Source organism: Spermophilus citellus (genome assembly GCF_964194105.1).
Source record: "Spermophilus citellus genome assembly, chromosome: 9".
NCBI lineage: Eukaryota > Metazoa > Chordata > Mammalia > Rodentia > Sciuridae > Spermophilus > Spermophilus citellus.
The window spans coordinates 28764286-28779314 of NC_138191.1; the positions used below are offsets into that span (position 1 = coordinate 28764286).

A 15029-nucleotide genomic window follows, 5' to 3' on the forward strand; every position below is an offset into this window, starting at 1 on the left:
CTTTCTCAGCCTGAATCAATGATGGAATGACCTGGCCCACCTGGGTAGCAGTGAGATCATCTGAATGGATCACATGGTCAGACAGAAGCGGCAGCATCATCATAGGGAGGGAGAGGTGCTCAGGGAGGTCTCAGAAGCAGGGGACTCAGGAAGGAGATTACAGTCTTCACCCTAACTGGATGAGAGCCAATAAAGGCATCTTTATGGAGACATGGATTTCATAGGGGTTTCTGCTTCAGCTGTCGGAAGCCATTGAGGCGAATGCAAAATCCCTCCACAGTTCATATGCTGGGTCTATATTTGCTTAGGCCAGGGAGCGTTATATTGCTGATGGAGAATTCATGACGCTTTTTATTTGGTCTTTGACAATTCCACTGGTGGCATCCTGGTGATTTGATTTCTTTTCCTGGCGGGAACACCATGGCGGTGGTGTCGGTTTTTCCATAGTGCTGCGTATGCTTATTGGGAATGACTGAGCAGGTGATGGGACCTTTTAAAAAGATTATATTTGTCATTCTGCCACAAGGGAGGGGAAGGGGGAGAGCAAGGGGTGTCATAATCCATTTGTGAAGGCCACATTTGATGGGGACATTTCCTTTACCTCTATGTCTAACAGAAGCCACCCTGCCCCTTCCTCCCACTCCAACACACACACACACACACACACACACACTCACACTCACACACTCACACACACATTCTCTTTTTCAAGTAGCTGCTCGCCTGGGGTGGGTAAGAATTTGGGGTTATTTGACTTTGTTTTTTCTGGTTCAAGTGGTAGATGTGAACTTTTGGGCATACTGGGATATTGAAGTATAAAATGGGCCTGGAAGCTGACTGCTGTCAGGAGAAAGAGGCACTTTTGTGGCTACCAGACCATCCCTTCACCTTCCTGAAGGGGACCTCACCCATGGCCAGGGACACACACCCCGGACCCCAAGGTATTCTCCTGATATGGCCCTGACTGCCCAGTGTCCTCAGGTTCCTTTTGATAGGACTCATGACAACAGAGGGAGAAACTTTTATAGGAATAAACCCTGAGTAGACTGATGGATGTCAGAATTAAAATTAAATCGTTTCGGAGGACATCAATGGAAACTTCACTGGCCACCTGCCCGTTACTTTTTATTATTAGTAGAACAACATATGGGCGTCTACTATGTGTCAGCACTGTGCTAAGCACTTTGCATATATTAGCTCTGAGTCTTCACAATAGTCCTGCTAAGTAGGAACAATTCTATACCCTCTAAAGATACAAAAGGTGAGACTCAGAGAGGTTAAGTAAATTTCCCATAATCATAGATAAAGGGCAGAGCTAATTTTCAAAAGCTAGGGCCTTCTGCCCTTTTTTTTTTCACTCTATCACCCCACTTGTTCTCAATCCACCAGGGCCCAGAGATAGAAATCAGACCTTCAGGTTTATTGCCTCTTTAGATGGCCTCAGGGTATGATATTCTATTCAGGTCATATTACTAGTCAAGAAAACATCCGCTCAGTGAGTACTGCATTTCAGGCACTGTACCAGGCACAGAAATTTTATACATGAAACATTTCTTTCTAGGCAGTTTAAAGTACTGCCTTAGATATTAAAGGCTGTTTTCGTAACAAGATCCAGTGTTTTACTGCTGCCAGAGAAACAGCTAATTTCCTTTAGCATTTGCCCTGTAGTTCAAGGGGCAAGTCCAGCGTGAGGGCTGGACAGTCTTGGCTTCCTATTTACTTTCTTAGGATGGAGATGGGGGAGCAGACAGACTCTAAGAGTGAAGGTAAAAATGATGAGAAGGATGCTTGCATTGGGGTGAAGCATGGTTCCCCAACCGTGGGCCTGTGGGTTTGCTCACCCCACACCTACAGTAAACAAGTCTGTCTTCCTTTCCCATGCATTAAACTGTCTCACTTCTGGGAGGAGAACCATTCGGGCAAGAAAGGAAACCATTCAGCAGTGTCTTCCTTAAACTCAGATACGTTACGAGAAAGCAGCCTCTTCTTCCCCCCTCCATCTTGGCTGGTGGAGCTCAGTGCCGGATCAGGCTACTCTGACTTTGACCTAAGTTGGCAGTTGGCACCGTTACCAGGCTCCTTTGCTTGACTCTCCATAGCAGATGCTTGACAAAAGGCTTTTTAATGCATGGGTCGGGTTAAATGGGGCTCCTGCTCCATTCACTTGGCCTGATGCTGTCCTCAGTCCCCTTTGGACATGTCTGTTCTCTCTTAAGGGTATAGATCCAAGTCTTGGTTCCCAGGAAGAGAGGAGAGGGACCTTTACTTGGTGACTTGATCTGTCCACTGAGATGCTCTGCAGGACTGTGGAGATGCTGTTCTTACTGGAGGACTTGCTGACTCAGTTGGGGAAACCTTTTCTCTCCCCTGGCTGGTGCCTGTCCTGAGCACATTCACTGGCTAGTTGTAGCTTTTCTCAACCACTGGGAAAAGCCTATCTCTGTCTGACTCTGCACTGGCAGTTGAGCCTCAAGTGGCCGTGGGATATCAAGGACCAGTTCTCTGCCAGAGTGTCCCTGCTTCCAACACCTCCCAGCAGACACCTACCTCTTCCTGTCTCCAGACTGCCCTTGCCCTACTCCTCTCCCAAGCTCCGTTTTTGCAGAGGGACGGTCGTCAGCTGCTTTGCAGAGCCGGGCTGGCTGACAGGAGGAGGGCTGATGTGCTGAGGGGAGGTGCTGGCTCTTCCTAGTTCCGTTGCCATCTCTGCCTGCTTTTCCAGCACTTTGCCAATGAGTTACTAGCGTCCCCCAGGGAGGGATCTCCTGGAGCCAATGATTACCGGTTATTTAATGTTCTCACGTTCCTTCCACACACAAGAACAATAACAGTCCAAACTGCCACCCGGGCTTGAGGGTGGCTTTCCTTTACAGCCTCTTGTGCTGATGGGAGAGACCCCGGAGCTCTGCCCAGACTTTCTGTGCGCTCCCTTGACAGTTGAATTCCGGAAATTCACCATTCAAGGATTAATTTCCATATTCATAATTGATGCTATAAATAAAATAAATTCCCAATTATCTGAGTTAGCAGAGGGGAAGGGATAACATAGAACTCCCAATATTCAATAAGACCAACGTAACTAGTTCGAGAATGTATTATGTGACGTAAACCTTTTCAAAGCAGATTTCCCTTCTTCATTTGGTTGACTTTGCTCAGCCTCACGGTGGGCCTGGACTGCCCCAGCCAGTCCCTCAGGGGAACTCAGGTGGGGACCAGGAGAGCATGTGGAAGGAAAGCCTGGTGAGCAGGCATCCACAAGGGTTGCAGAAGGCCAGTTCCAGGCCTGAATGGAATGGGACCACTCTTGGGTATCTTAGAGAAGGGGAATCGGGCTTGGGAATGGCTGGAGCCGGGTCTGCTCCTGATGAGATGGCCCTCTGCTGCCCGGTCGGCTCAGTTACGTAATTGAGATCGGCAGCCTATCTGTCACCCTGTGCTCTGAGATGAGAGCTTTTGACAGTGTCCAAAAAATCACTTTAACAAAAACAGAATCGATTTTTACTTCTTCCAGGCACAAAGCAGCCTCCAGGTGATTTGCATTTCCCTTTAAAATACAATCCTGGAAGGGGCTTGCCTGAGTTCCAGGAGACAGGGACACTTGGCTTAGGAGAACGAGACAGGAACACTATGGATGGGGGCACTCGATCGGGCACTCCTGGTGCCAGAACTGGAGTCGGTCTGAGATCTGTTTTTGTTAACCCATCAGGTTCCAGAAGTATGTCTGTACCTTCATCGGCTGCCTCCAGGGCCCATCAACCCTCCTCCCAGTGCCCAAGTGCCTCAGTCGGGGCAATAGTTAATGTGCCCACTGGGTCCTTGCCCAGGGAACTGATCATAAGACACTGAGAACAAATGACCTCAAAATCCTTTCTTTGGTGACATTTCTTAACTTCCTGTGTCTTGCTGACTCACATCATCTTTCAAACTTAACCCCACAGCATCTTCTCCATGAGGCCTTCCTGTCCCTCCAGGAGATAGGGACTCTCCTCTTGCCTCCCAGTGTAGCCCTTGCATTCTTCTGTCTTGTCATTGCCACATTTTATTGACTTTGGCTGTTTGTTTTTTCCCCAGGTTGTGAGCTCTTCAAGGCACATTTTTGTACCAAAAATCACTGTAGGGTGTGTGCCTAGCACAGGGCTTTAATATCTATTTGTTCAACCAAACAGGTTTGTACCTTGACTTGCCCAGCTTCTGTTTTCTCATTTGATAACCATCTTCTGGCCATTGGGAGAGCCAGCAGCTGAGTTAGCCAGACGTCAGGCGGGGTGTTTATGGGCAGGGCAAAGACTGGGAGCCAAGCAAGCCCTCCACAAGGCTTTAGCCTTAGCAGAAGTGGGCCTTCTTGCAAGGAAAATCTGCACCCAATCCTTGTTATTGTTTTTGGTTATTTGGCGATGCTCCCCTCCAGACTCTTGGGCCCAGGAGGAGCAGGAAAGGAGCCATAGCTAAGTGCCCTACCCATGATGCTTCCCTCAATTTAATTATTCATTCAACAAATATATATTGAACACCCATTAGCCCCTGGAAACACAGTTTTGTGCTGCTTAGTGGACAGTACTAGACAGTAAGCAAATTAACAAACAGTCATCTCAGGCTACGGAGAAAAATAAAGCATGACATGACAGAGACTACTGAGTGTGAAGGAGTACTGAGTGAGTTATTATGTTATATTAGAAGGTCAAGAAGAAGCTCTCAGTTAAGGTGATACTGAGCAGAGACTTGAAAGAATGTGGGTAGCTTGGGGAACAACATTCCAGGCAGAAGGAACAGCAAATGCAAGATCCGGCAGGAGAGGTCTGGTTTGCTAGTCTTTGAATTGCAAGGAAGTCCCTAACGGTTGAGCTGCATGAGAGGGGGCAGAAGAGGACCAGGAAATGAGACTGGAGAGGTAATGGGGGAAGCAGCTCAGACAGGCTCCTTGCGACCACCACGAGGACTTTGCCTCTTACTCTGCTTTGCATGGGAAACCATTGGAGGGTTTTGAGCCGCCGTCTTATGTTCCAGAGAATCACTTTGGCTGCTGGGTAGTAAGTATAATGTAGGGGAGAAGCCAGCACAATAATCCAGGCAAGAGGTGGTGGTGGTAACAGTAGAGATGGGAAGAGGGAGGGATTTTGCATATATTTGGAGGTAGAGAGGCAACAGGACACATTCCAAAATTGTACAGCAAGGAACTGTCTGGGAAGACACAGTCCTAAAGATCTTTTCCTGCCCAAGGAGAAGCATTTCACAAGTAGAGGCCTCAAGGTATTGCAGGGTGGCTCCAAGGCCCAGGGCAGCTGAGATCTCGGCATGGAAAGAACAAGCCCAAGGAGCTGAGTTGTAGCCGCAGCATCTCAAGAGTATAAGCAGGGAGCATCCACACCTGGATTTTGCACCAAGGAAGCAGTTCCTGAGCACCTGGCAAGGGACTGATATGTGTTCACCATCATGCCTTGACGCAGACACCAAACAGAGGCCACTTGTCAACTGCGGGAGCTCCCTAGAGAGTGGGGTGGGCACAGGGTTTCAGGCTACCCAGGAGGGCAAGGTCAGTCTTGAGGCTTTGGGTGCTTCGCACTAGGAGCCTCATGTTGGATTTGTCTTCCGATTCAGTAATTCAAATCGCTGCAGTTTTTGGAAAGGGATTTCCAGGCTGGTGCTCATTTCACAGCTCTCTTCCGGAATCTCTCGAAATCAATCTCAACCTCTTTCTGCTTGGTTTTGTTTGGGTTTCCCTCTTTAAATACACCCGTAAATACAAACAGGATTCTTCCCGAGGAGCAGCAATTATTCCGCCTCAAAATCATGTAAATAAAAGTCGACCTGGCCCTTCCCGTCCTCAGGGGAGGGGGGAGCCCTTCAGTCACTATTTTGAGTGTTTTTGTTTCGGTGAGCACCTGACCCAGGCCATTGCAGGGTCCTATCCACCCTCCATCCAGCCTGGGAGCTCTTCTAGACCAGGGAGAGGAGCAGAGTGCCCCCCTCCTGCCCTGTACACAGCCAAGCGTTTCTAGGAAGCTGACGCTCTCCCCAAGGCTCATATGTATCTTAAATGTTCATCCACTGGTCAGTGTTTCTTTTCTGGGAAGTAGGTACCAGACCTGTCCCTCTCTTTTGGAAGGAGCGCACAGTATTGACTGCTAACCAACTTCTAAGGAGGACTTGTTTGTGTCAAGGAGGGAAGTGTTATCATGGTGCTTTTGGATATTCAAAGTTCTCTGCCAAAGGGCTCAGCTCTCCCGGCCCCCAGCTCAAGTTCAGCCTCCTACTCTGTCCAACCCACTTTCCTCCGGCCAGAATGCCCACCTCGTCTCCCTACTGCCTCCCTCCACCCAGCTCAATGCAAAGGATGGGTGAATGGGAAGGTGGGACTGAGGAGGGAAGAGCTCAGCCTTCAGTGACCACGACTGGATGGAGGAAGATTGCATTTAGCTCATGTAATCATATTCCTGGTGTCAGGACTTGAATGAGTGTCATTAAACTGAATCAGAAAAATCGTTTTAATATAAGTGCCACCTCACACACAAGCTTGTTGATGGAGAGATGGATGAGGCTGGGGACGCCTCCTTTGTAATGCGATGCTGTAAAATCCCATCACCTTCATTATTTCCCACCGAGCCAACGCATCATAATACCTGTGAGCTGCAGAACAGCTTGTATTTAATATACAGAAAGTCCAATCAAACAATAAATGGATGGAACTATATAAAGAAACCATTTTCTGGGAGGCTGGCTCCGTTCTCTGGGATTCAGCTCCCTGACACATGAAATGTGCATCAATTTTCCCCAACTAATGCAGCTGCCGAGTCACCACATGTGATATTTGTTTGCTTCAGAAGTGGAAAAGGGGAACTTTCTCCCCTACGTTATCTGGCTATCGATGCAACATTACAAATATCGGTTCCTTTGATTTGCATCCAGAGGTTCCCAGTGGCACAGCAAGGCACCTTCCGATGCCAACAAACTGGAAGGCAGCAGAGCCCTCCCTCCATCCCAGAACCCCGTTGGTCCTGGTGGCTCTTGTCATCTTCTTTAGCAAATAATGAGCTGTTTAGGGGTCTTGGGAGTCTCTTTTATCACTGGAGAGAAATGGCCACACCTGGGAGCGTGTGATGTTGTGAGGATCTGGAGCCTTGCCTTGGAAGTTGTTCAGAGCAAATGTTTCATTCCAAACCAGCAGAGTTCTCCATCTCCCCTTTCGTGCCTATCACCCCGCCAGTTATTGAGGGACTGTAAAAGCAAATATCAACTGATCAGCCAAACAGAATTAAAATGACAAATCAGATGCTTAAAAATTATGCAATGCGTGTCAAAGACTGATAGAAATAATGTTTCTTTGCTTCTCGTGTGGAATTCTTTTGGATGCTCTTTTTTTTTCCAATGGCATGGATAACTGAGAGTTAACCGTAATTACAGGCTTAGAGCTGCTGAGAAGTATCATTAGTTTATTTTTACTTCTTTCTGGACATGCATACTTAAGCAGAAAAAAAAAACCCTAGGAGAATTAAACTAAACAACATTAAGACCACAGACAGCATGAATCTTGATTCAACAAATATTATTGAACACCCAGTATTTGCAAGGCACATTATTAGGCAGTGTTGAAGATATAAAAATAAATAAAAGGTCAGCTCTAAGAAATTTACAGCATAATGGGGGATCTGAGTATGTTCACAAGAGTGTCTGTGTGCCGAAACGATCAGGAGTGTTTGTAACAGAATAAATGCTTAATAAATATTGGCTGATGAAGGAATGATTGGCTTTGTGGGAAAGGTGACATTTCAGCTAGACCAACAATCACGAGCAGGATTTAAATATACAGGAATGGAAATCCAAATAAATTGCAAAAGGGCATGATGTTTTGGACGCTTCACCAATATGCTGGTTTGCTAGCATTTCAGGTGTACAAAGAGGGAAGTGGCTTGAAATAAGCAGGAACAACAGGTTTGCTAGAGATGCAGAGGACCTGAAACATGAGGTTAAGGAATTCAGCCAGTAGGCACTAGGGAGCCACTCTGGGGGCTCCAGTGACGTACGGACATGAAGATGTATTTGGCAGGTATCTTCTGGGTGAATGTCAGAAGGGAATTCCCGGACTCAGGACAGTCCGCCAGAAGACGGAGCCAGGTATGAAGAAAGAGGTAAAGAAAGCCTGACCTGGTGCAGGTACAGTATCAGAGCAGAAAAAAAAAGACTAGAATGGAAAGACCAGGAGGAGGAGAAGTCAAAAGGAACTCAGGAGTGTGGATAACGAGAGGTGTGACCTTAGCGGACATTAGAGAAGGAACAGGTTGGCAGGAGGTCAAGAGAGGAGGTAGAGGCCATGAACCTGGCTTTGGACCTACAGTGTTTTCAGTTAATGGTGGGTGTCCTCCAGGGGGCCAGCAGACAGGTGGAGAGGTGGTTCTGAGACTCAGCAGGGAGGCAGCTTCCAAAACCATCAGCTAAAGCAGAAAAAAAAAAATGGATGAGACTGTCCCAGGAAAAATTAAAGCAGGCAGAGGAGAGGGCCTTGGGGAGCGTTTCCTGCCCCATGCCCTACCCCCATTCCCATTAGGAATGCCGGTACCACCTGCAAACCAACTGCTTTGCCAGAGAAGCTTCCATTTGTTCTCTGTTCTCGGCCTGTGGAAGTTCCCTTTCATACTGTGCTTTTGTTGGAGCTGAGAGGGAAGATTGGTTTTCTGAGTAAAACAAGGCTTATTTTTAGACTCCTGCAATGATAAATAAACAGTATCCACACAGGAAAGCAAAATTTATGGGCTCTGCTGAAAAAAAAATTAATAAAATTAATAAAGGGACCTTTACATTGTCACATAGATGGGTGGTGAGGGTCTGAATGGTCACAGACCAAAGAACTGTCTCTGCCTGGCTGAGGGTGATTGAGAGTGGTCTAGCCTTTGTCGGTAGCACTGTCCTGATCCTTAAAGTGAGAAACCCTTGGGCAGACCTTCCAGGGACTTGAGACACTGCTACTCCGGCTTGTTTCCTTCTTCTCCTTGGAGAAAAATGTCATTTGCACCCCTGACATCACTCAGCACATCCTCTGACCTGCGCCTCTAGGGGCACTCCTGTCTTGAGCTCCGGGTGAGCTACTGTGGCTCAATAATTCAGCAAGCATGTGTCACCGTGAACTAGGCCTAGTTGATATGAGGGGTCACAAAGAGACAAGGAAGATAGGGACCAAACCCCGTGAGGTGGGTGTTCAAATTCACTGACCTCGTAGGGAAACCCAGTTCAGTCATGGAGATGGCTGTGTTCACATAGCTGTGTTCCTGGGCTCAGTAAGCTAAGAAGCAGGAGCGAAAGATAGGAAGGTATGAGGAGAAGGTAGGGGCGGCAGGTATCAGGGAGACTTCTTGAAGGAGGTGGCAATTCAGTTGGTCCTTGAAAGATCATGGTGGAGAAATGGAATACCTTCACACATTTGACCATTCATTCAAAAATACCGTGGGTCTCCCATGCACAGGACATCGTGATGGGGTCTGTGGAAGAATCTGTGAATGTCAACTCAAATTCTCAGGAACCGCAGACAATAAACAAATCAATGTATAAAACGAGAATGAAAGGTTGAAGGAGAAGCTCTGAAAAAGGGACTGAAGCTGGTAAAGGGGAGAGACTGAAGCCATTGGCCTGACCTGCAGGGAGAGCCGTGGGGACATAGCCCGAGGAATAAAGCGTGGTCCTCCGTGGTGGGCGAGGTGTCAGAGAGTGGCCGTCTCTAGGACGGAGGTGATGGCTCAATCACTGTGTTTAGTCTCTTCAGGGTTGTTACCCAGAGGACGAGAAACATAGGTCTGCCAGCCCCACTGAAGACTGAATGGGTGGAAGTAGGTTCACCCTGACCTTGAGGGTCTATCATTCTCCTTAACAACAATAATAACTCACGTTATTGGGCTTTAGCAATGTTCCAGGTGTGTGCTGAATATGAATTATTTATATGCATTTAATTCTCCCAATAACCATAGGAGTGAGATATTGCCCATGTTTGGTAGCTGTGAACACTGAGGCCGGCTCAGAGGCCATCACTGGTGCCTGGAGACCGCTGGCACTGTCACTCACCGGCCACATTCCCCTCCAAGGACATTGGGGAGCCTGAAATTGCATTTCCTGGAAGGTGACAAATCTCTTTCCACAGCCTCTGTCCTGGGTGGAGGAGACATAAGCATCCCCTGACTCCCTAAGATGCAGGGACCGAGGACTCTCAGGGTCAGTGGGCAAAGGTAACAAGGATGAGTGGCGGGCGGACGCAGAAAGCGACAAAGGAAAGGTCAGAGTCAAGGGAGACGAGACCAGTGGACACGCAAGTGTGGGTGTTGAGGCTTCGCTGGGCCCACAGTGACATGGACACACGAGGCAGGCAGGGAGTTCACAACAGGGGATACGCTGGTGAAAAAGAGGGAAGACTAAAAAGAACAGGGGATCTTTCAGTGTATTCTAATAGAATCTGTTCCTCCACCCTCTCCAAAAATGTATGGGAGAGGAACAACTGTAAATACCCTGTATAATTATCTTTTATAATAACATTTTCAGAATCGTCAGCCATGTCCTCTGGAGAGGCTCTGGTCCCAGGTGGCCTGGCTGCTAATGTCCCAGTCTAGGGATCGGTGGCATCCCTGCCCAACCCTAAGCTGCCTTTGGACACTACTTAGCCTTTTAGCCGGCCCCTCCCTGCCCACAAGAAGGACCGCAGCTCAGCCAGCAGGAGCCGGAAACAGCCAGTCCCCACAGTCTCGGAATGAGGGGCAGCAGCCCTGGTGGGGGCCTGTGCTTGTCACGGGTTCTGACAGACCCCTGTGCTCCCTTAGCAATAGCCCCTCCTGGTGATTGTGACCTCTCTCAGCTCTGGGAGATGGGTGGGGAGGGGGAGGATCCTTCTGGAAAATGTCAGCCCTGGGGTGTCAAAGCCCTGCCTTGCAGCCTCCTGGAGGGATCCCAGTGATCAGGTGCCATCCCCCCTCCTGAGTTGTGGCCCTCACTCCCCTTCGTTGGCTTTTCTGACGCTGTGGCCCTGGGACTCGGTCTGCCTCTTTCATGCCATTTCTGCACGGGCAGGAGGAAGAACAATAGGGTTTTTCTTTCCCCCTTCTTTTTCCTCCCATTTCTCTTCTGCATTCAGTAGCTGACGGGAGAAATCTCCCGAGATTTCTGCACCTGAGGACTTGTGTCCCTGTCTTCTGAGCCAAGCACCTGGTTCCCTCCCCTGTCCTCCCTCAGAATCTCAAATCACGTGAGCAAAGGGCATTGTGTTGATTAATAAAACATTCTCCTGCAACTCAACTGGCATGCTCAGTTTGGGCAAGGCTTAGAGAGATTATTATGCCCCTCCCCTCCCCACCCCCACACATCGTGTTTGATGTTCCGAATATTCCCATGTAAGGTCAGCTTCTCATCTGGAGAGTAGAGGCTGCTGTGTTCATGCAACCAGTTCAGTGTTTTATGCCTGAATTGGCTTATGTGGGGTGGCTGAATCCTTTGGCTGGAGTAGGGCTATGTAAAACCTACTTTGGTAGGCTATGTGACCTCAGGCAGGTCACTTCTTCTCTCTGGTCCTCAGTATCCTCTTCCAAATAATAAATGGGTTGCATCTAGTGAGTTATCACCACCTATCACGGTTACATGCGCCTTACGTCTCTCCCTCTTCCAAGGAAAATGGGTCATTAACCCAGTAGCCTGGATAATCCACAGCCTGGAGAACCAGCCTCTAAATGGCAGGGCACCGGCAACCTCCCCTTTTTATTTCTCCTTCTCCAGAGAGGCAGAAGTTAAAAGGATCCTTGGCCAAAGCATCCATCAAAATGCAAATCTGCAGAGAAGCTTGGGAGGTCCTTCTTTGGAGACTCCCCCAGAGGGATTGATTGATGGTGAGCCAATATGACATAGTCAACAAGGTCACTGACCTCTGTGACCTAGGGCTGGAGTGCTGTGCCTAGAGACAGCAGGGAATTGTGACTCTAGCTCCCTAGACACCTCTGTTGGGCCATGTGAAGGGAAAGATCAGATGTTAACCCTGGGACCAAGAAGCTTTTAAAGGGTGAGATCAGACAGACATTTAAGCCCCATGAGTCTTAGATTTAGAAAGAGTCTAGTTTGCTATCGCCTTTCAGAGCTAGACTCCCTTCAACAACAGGTCTGCTGAACATTCTAGAAATGGGGACCTTACCCTTTTTGATGCAGTCCATTCCATTGCTGGAGACAAGTCAGTGATCATAAGCCTCCTCTTTGTATTGAACTCAGATCTACATTGTCTAAACTCCCAAAGTCCAAGGGCTGTGAAAAACCAGAGGTTCTGTAAGGAAGTAGTTCTGGAAGGCAGGGATAATTATGGTCAGAAAATTTAATTCTTGGGGATTTGGTGTCAAGAAGACCCTAGAGTATCTGTCCTAGCACAGACTTAGAATGACCTGGATCCAGCCCTGCCAGATCCAATCCCCCTGGGCCATGGAGATTCCCTGGGTGAGCCACCACCTAAGGTTCTTATCAGCCCCTTTGGAATGGATAGCCAAGGACCCTGTAGCATGGGTGGATGGATTCTGGGGATGATTGGCATCCCCACCCCCTCCATTGCCTCCTACCACCCCACCTCCCTGATAACCTCCACCTCCTACCTGCCCCACCCCATCCTTCCACTATTATCCTGATAGTCTGTAAATGGCCCTTCCTTTCTCCACATCCATTATTTTCTGATGAGCTCCCCAGGAGTGCAGGAGGATCTATAGATTGCTGTTAGCATCCGTGTGGGCAGCTTGGTGTATATTATCTTCTATTATTTGAATGAAGTCAACCATTAAATGATCACAGAGGACTGGGGAAAGGGTAAGTGTGTGGACTCTCTTGGGCTGTGAACGTATCATTGGCTTTCTATCCAGTATTCAGAGGGGTGGAGGACAGAGAGCAGGTGGCAAGTTGGTGACAGTGAAGGGGAAGTATGGTGTAATGCGGCCAGGTGAGTTGAGTCCTCTCCTAGGAAAGCTCCTGCCATCATAAAGCCTGGATGAAACAGCCCCTGCTTGCACACGCACCCTTGGCCTCTCAAAGTCAGGGGCTCTGGTCCTGGGCCCCAGCTCGCAGTAGAGTGCCTCAGAAGGGGTTCAGCAATGTGCACCGGCCCACTGCCACCTCATCATAGTCCTGCCTGTTCCCTTTGGACAGAATGAGAAGCACCTGCTAGAGTATGGTTGAACACACCGAAAGCTAAAACTTTAACCAAGCACCATTAGACAGCGAGTTGGGCGCCAGGGTTGTGCATTTTGTGGCATAAAGCAAGGGAGGAGATACCCAAATTTGGGGCAGGGTAGCAGGGTATGTATCTCTGGGAGAGTTCCAGTCCAGATGGAGCAGGAATCTGGATCAGATGATCAGGGATCATCAGATCTGTTTCATCCTGAGAAATCACGCAAGAGAGAGACCTGGTAGGAGTGTATAAATATTATGGGTGAGGGGAGCGGGTTGGGGGGAGAGAAGGCCTGCTGGCTGAGAGTGGTATGGAGGGGAAAATTCTCAGGATAACCTGGGCCATTATTGAAACGGGAAACCTCTAGGTACTTGTTTCCTTTCTGCCACCGGAGTCCCTCTATTCTTGGAAGATTAGTAGGCTGAGAGGTGACCCTCTTACACCAGAAGCATCATCCTGATCTCCTCATCCACCCACCTACCGCTTCTCCCCAGAAATTGACTCTGAACGTAAAGAATCCTAAGAGAGTTGCTGGGGGTTGGTTCCTGAACCAGGGAGATCCAGCAGTCGTTGGATCTGTAGTCTGGTTTACACACAAAAAAAGTATTGGGGTGGGTGGGCAGAGGGCAGCAGGGCTTCCAACTGTGGATGCCAACTTGAATTCAGTGTTGCCTATGGCCTTGATTCATTCAACAAACATTCCTGGCGTACTAACCATGTGTTCAGGTCCCCAAATGATTGCCAGGTATGGTTGCCAGGCACAGAAAATAAATCAAATGAATTGGAGTGACACTTATAATTAGGCGCGTAAGTGGTGAAAGGAGATGGGGAGAAAGGTGAAGGAGGCAGCCCTCTCTGGGGCCTCGGCACCCAGGGCTCCTTTCTTGGCAATGGTTAGCCCCACCTCAGTGGAGAGGATAATACCCCTCCTTTTCCCAACTTTGCAAGATCCAGAGTCAGTCCCGTCCCCATCTTATTCTGGTGTGTAACCTTCTAGTAACAGCAAGAATTTTAAAAATATCACCTTCTGTTCTGCTCCAAGTGGAACCCTTCTGAGTTTGTGCCTCCTTCCCATTTAGGCTTGGTAGTATTTTGCTTTGGAACCATGCTTTTCGGTGTGGTCGCCTGGCTGTGTGTTTAACCTTGCTCTTTGACCTGGGGCTGGCCAGGCTGCTTGAGGCTGATGAGGGGTTCTGCTCACACCCCACCCAGCCACCTTGGAAACTGAGAGGATCCATGTCTGTCTCTATGCCTGTAACCATTCTCCCCCCCCCGCCCCCCCCCCGCCCACTTTTGGTTCTGGGGATTGAAACCAGGGGTGCTTTATCACTTGCATACCATGGCCCACAGGCAAGGAATATCTGCTTTAGCCTCCTGGGTTTCATCTGACTCAGAAGTCATCCCTATTCACCTGCTACTCGGGGTTCCAGCTGAGCCATCCTCAGTGAAAATGTTGGCCCAGGGAAGAGGGTCAGGTCCCAGAACTCAGGCTGGTGACTCAAAGGGAGTCTTGGCCCCTCTCCTGGCACTGCCTGCCCCTGGCTGGACGCCCAGGTAGTCATAGTGGTATATAGGTACCTGTTCCCTCCTTCTGCTGAATTTCAGTAAAGTTATAGCCAGAAGTTAATTCAGAGGCCCTAACGGGTGAATGGAGGCAAGGGATGAGTTCTTGCTCCTCTTTTTTTCAGAGAACGAATTCCCTCTGAGATGCTGCATCGAGGAAGGCAGTAAGATGATTCTGAGGGCATGAAAGCTTTGCTTTGGTAGGTCTTTCTAAAGAGAAGACTAGCTGGGTGTGGTGGCACACGCCTGTATTCCCAGCATCTCAGGAGGTTGAAGCAGGAGGATCGCAAGTTCAAGGCCAGCCTCAGCA

At 48.7% G+C, this 15029-nt stretch overlaps 1 protein-coding gene across 1 annotated transcript in view; it reads left to right on the forward strand.

The window, feature by feature from the left end:
* LOC308656941 (uncharacterized protein) overlaps window positions 1–15029 on the forward strand; it is an 867415-nt gene that overhangs the window by 805622 nt on the left and 46764 nt on the right. The window lies entirely within an intron of this gene.